Raw genomic sequence first — 5,247 nt, forward strand, 5'->3', positions numbered from 1 at the left:
GAGAATCAGGGACATAGAAAGGGAATGGACTCACTATTCTTGCGGGGGAAAGGGGTGTGGGGGGTACGGGAAGAGACTGGACAAAAATTGTGCACCTAGGGATGAGGACAGTGGGGGGGTAAGGGCAGAGAATGGGGTGGGAACTGGGTGGAGGGGAGCTATGGGGGGGAAAAAAGAGGAACAAATGTAATAATTCGAACAATAAAGATTTCATAAAATTAAAAAAGAAAAAGAAAAATGACACAAGTATGTTGTACATATGTAATACCAGAATTTTTTTTAAGTCAGGAATTTGATATTAAAAATCTGTGATGGGAAAGAATCTAAACACCACATTAAAATATTTAAAATGTAGTACCAGAGAATGATATGAAGCTGAATAAGTGTATTTCCAGTTTTTAAAAGCTGTACTCTGTATTCTGTTCAGATCTATATTTCATTTCACTAAATAAACCAAAAGAGCAAGTGAGAGGGGGGGAAAAAAAAGAGCCCAGAAATAAACCCTCACATTGCAGTCAACTGCCTCTTGGACCAAACACACACAGAGAGAGAGAGAGAGAGAGAGAGAGAGAGAGAGAGAGAGAGAGAAGGTTCTGTTCCTTAGACACACCAAGTAGATGGAATATACACACTGGGTTAGAAAATAAGCTGTTCTGATGGCTTACATCAAAGTGATCTGAGAAGACTCCATGGATAAGGAGGTCGCATGTAGATTGGATCTTTGCCAATTTCTGTAACTGGGAGTAATGGAAATTTGAAAAATAGGTAATGAAGTACATGAGCAAAGTCACAGAGGCAAGAATAAACTTGATGTAAAGCTAAAGCCAGACGAAACGCCCGAATTGCTTCCACAACAGTGTTCAAGGTTGTGTAAGGCTCCTATACATTGAAAATGTTTCCTCTCCTGCCTCCATGCCCATCATGGGTGATCCAGTTATGAGTATGAAGAGGCAACACATGGCCTCTCATTAAAGCTGTCGAATGAGCTCAAAAGGAGCCTGGAGGTTGCTAGAAATACGTGACAAAGGTTCATTCAAGATGTTAGGGTTTGTTTACAAACCAGAAACACCATGAGGCAACACCCAAGTGTTCCAAAGAAGAAACACATGCTGAGGGTTCTTATGGTAAAAAGTGCATTTTTCAAATATCTTTTTTTTCCGATTACAGCTGACACACAATATTATATTAGTTTCAAGTGTCCAACATGGTGATTAGACTTTTGTAACTTATGAAGTGTTCACCCCATAAGTCTAGTACCCATATGACACCATACCTAGTTATTACAATATTGTTGACAATATTCCCTATGCTATACTGTACATCCCTGTGACTGTTTTGTAACTAGCGATTTGTACTTCTTTTTTTAAATATATTTTATTGATTTTTTTACAGAGAGGAAGGGAGAGGGATAGAGAGTTAAAAACATCCATGAAAGAGAAACATCAATCAGCTGCCTCCTGCACACCTCCTACTGGGGATGTGTCTGCAACCAAGGTACATGGCCCTGACCGGAATCGAACCTGGAACCTTTCAGTCCGCAGGCTGACGCTCTATCCACGGAGCCAAACCAGTTAGGGCACGATTTGTATTTCTTAATCTCTTCACCTTTTTCACCCAGCCCCCCAAACCTCCTCCTGTCTGACAACCATCATTTTGTTCTCTGTATCTCTATGCGTTTGTTTCTGTTTTGTTTGTTTATTTTATGTTTTAGATTCCACTTATAAGTGAAATCTGATAGCATTTGTCTCTCTCTATCTGACTTATTTCACTTAGCATGATAGCCTCTAGTTCACCCATAAATGGCAAGACTTCATTCTTTTTTATTGGTTGAGTGATATTCCATTGTATATATGTACTACATCTTCTTTATCCATTCGCCCATCCATGGACACTTAGGTTGTTTTCATATCTTGGCTATCGTAAGTATTACTATGATGAACATGGGGGTGCATGTATCTTTTCACAAATAAGTGTTTTGGATTTCTTCCAAACTGTGGGATGCTTCTCTCCTGTCTATCTCACGGTGGTATTTTGAACATCCTCCCCAAAATCAATGCTTTTAAAAAAATTTTTAGGAGGTGATGTCCCAATTAAACCATAATATTATTATAGAAATGAATGTTTGTAAATGTATGACTCTTAATTTTCCCATAACATATTTGGATAACACTTGACTTTGGTGGCTTTCTAAAGGATGTTCTGGAAGAATGAGTATATTATTGGCCTTGGACTTGCCCACAGGTTTGGCTTACCTGAAAGACAGGAGAGTCAGGTAGGCTGGGGCCAGGTGTAGCCAACTCAGCAGCTCCAGACCTGACATCAGCCCCAGCCATTTATCCAGATACCTTCCTCCTTTCCAAGTCTGTTTCTTTTCTCACCATCCCACTCCCTTCCCAACAGTCTTCCCCCTCATCTATTGCAGCAACCTTGTGGCTGGCTGGTTTTCCCCTTACTGAGGAAGCCTTGAATCCAGAATAATTCAAACCTCACATCACCTGCATTGAGAAATCAGGGAGGGGGATGACAGATGACCTTGTAAATTATCCTCCACATCTGGGAACCATATGTTTTAAAAATTTCTTGAGGAAAAGCAAGGAGGGTGAGGATCCTAAACCCAAGACAGGATACTGACAAGCCCTTGACCACTTCAGGCTTTGAGCTTCTTGAAGGCAAAGGATTTGCATCAAAGGCCTGGTAGAAATCTCAAGGTGTCAGGAGAAATTAGACACCTTGGAGTCAACCAGACAGCACACCTGTGACAATTTGCTGCCATCGCTGATGCTCAGGCCAGGTCCAGCAGCCATTTCTGCCTCTCCTCCCATCCTCATCCCCAAACACCAGCAAACAGTGCAATCTCCAATTCTAGGGGCGAACAGGAGGCCAACCAGGAGTAGGAGGGGAAACAGGTAGTTGCTTTAGAGTAATGAGGTGCAGCAAAAGCACTCTGGTACAGGCAACCATTAAGCAGAGATAAGCTCTGCATGCTCAAGCCCAAACAGAATCTGCTCACACTCCCTTTGGTAAGCCACGTCTCTTCAGTTTCAAGGAATTCTAAAATCCCTTGTCCTCACCCCTTGATCCTTTGGGTACAGAGAGTTCGAAAGAAATCCCAAACCACGACCAGCAATAGAAACTGCTACATAACTGGGCACTGTGTTGGATGGCATTCAAAGATTCGATGGGTCATACCACTCATGTGGCTAGAAACTTTGGGCAAGTTCACTGGGCCCCCATCAAAGGGGATTTACAGCAGATCAATAATTCTCATATTGGCACCCACAGTCGCTTAGACCTTAGATTTCTAGGTATCATCGCCAAAGATTCTGATGCAGAGTGTTGGTGGGGAAGGCACCCCTTCCATCTTCTTAACTAGTTCGCAGCCATGTCTGTGAACTAGTGATGGGATGTGTTTTGAGGTTTCCTGATATTCTCTCTTTCAGGCATGGGCTTGACCCGTGCCTTCAGTTTGAGCTTCCTCACCTCCTAGATTTGGCTGCTGGATGTGCACCAGCACTGAAGTAGCAGAGGCTACAAATGACCACCACATGTTTATGTGCTATTCTACATTTTCCAGCCTAAGTGTCATTTATTGGGGTGCCCTGTGACTGAATTCCAATCAATTGGGTGAGGGTTAAAATTACATAAGCCACTTCCAGACCTAGTCCCTATAAACAACCCATCCTTCCAGCCTCGTCTTCCTCTGTCATGCTGACCTTGGAGGTGGTGAGCTCCATCAAGCTGTCTCTGGGTGAGGGCAGCCCATATCCCCAAGTCACTGGTCACTGCTTGAGTACAACCACCTGCTCTACCCTGATCTGTCTCGTGGGAGAATAATCCTCCGTTGTGTTAAGCCATTGAAGTTTGGAGACTAGTTTAACCTTGATTCATAGAGGACTTGGTGCCATGATCATGTGTTGCCATTAAGAACCTAAAATATGTAGCATTGGCCAGAGACATCTGACAGCAGGCAGTAAGGAAGCTCAGATCTCAAGTCGAAAAGATGGAGATTCACATTCCAAAGTGTCAAAGCTATCAGGTCTTGTCTATGGAAACTGTCTCTCCCAGGAAAAGTGTTAAAAGTATATATTAGCAATATGTTGGTTGTTTTTGTTAAGAAAGTGATGATTTCAGAAAAGAATTGACTGGCTTTAAGCTAGAAATGAAATGGAACAAAGTCCACAAATTCAACATTGTTGGAAAAGTCATCTGTTTCTAGATCCCAAACTTTCATAGAAGGTATTTAAAGGAGAAGATTTCAGTAATAAAAATTCAAAAAATAACTCAATTAGCTAAAGTGGCATGGGAAAAATTAGATTGACGTTGTAACCTTGCCATTCCAAGCTTCACTAAGAGAAGGGAGGAAGGGATGGAGGTAGGGAGAGAACAGGAAGGAGATAGAGAGAAAGGGAGAGAGGGGAGAGGAAAAGGCAGGAAGATAATTTAAGAAGTACATTTAGAAAGAAACTTGGGCTGTGGCTGCTGGTATGTGGAATTGACTGGCTAGGGAGAGATCAGAAACCTATTATCAAGAAAACGGTATTACATTGCCAATAAGACCATGAATGAGCCTGAACTGGAAAACAGAAAGAGCCATTGACAGTACAAAACTGCAAACAAACTCCAAGCTTTGGTGCAGCAAGCAGTCTTCAAGAGGTGCAGAGCTCCCCGAAGAATGTCTCTCTCCACATGAGGAGTGGCCAAGGGCACCGATGTCAAAGGAGGGAACTCCAAGGGTGAGGGACATAAGCAACATCTACCTGAAGGGCTGCAGAGTGTTGGCCATTGGTGTCTTCTACTCTCCCCTCCATCGATGAGGATGCTTAAAAATCAGACAATGGGCAAATAACTTGTCTTCTTAGATCACAGCTGACTTGACAAAGGAGATCCATGTCCTACTCACCCGCCAGAGAGGACCATCTGACATCCAGAGGTCCTGGCCGTTTAGGTTGACTCAATGACTCCGTAGGACTGTCTTAGGGACGGGTTCATTGCCTTAACCTCTGTTGAGAAGAGTGAGCCAAGAACAGACTGTGATGGAAACTATTAGTCTCACCAAATATCCCTGTGCTCTGCTTCATTTCTCAGCCTCCTTTGCACTTAGATGAGAGTCACAGGATGAGTTTAGGCCAACAGGATGTAGATGGAATGGCTATAAGCCACTTACTTCCATGAGTGCTTCTTCAAAACATCCTACGCAATTTCCCACCCGCTCTCCCTCTGCCTGGGGGGACTTGGGAGCTACATGTT

This window comes from Myotis davidii, unplaced genomic scaffold (assembly GCF_000327345.1).
Source record: "Myotis davidii unplaced genomic scaffold, ASM32734v1 scaffold699, whole genome shotgun sequence".
NCBI classification, from domain to species: Eukaryota; Metazoa; Chordata; class Mammalia; order Chiroptera; family Vespertilionidae; genus Myotis; species Myotis davidii.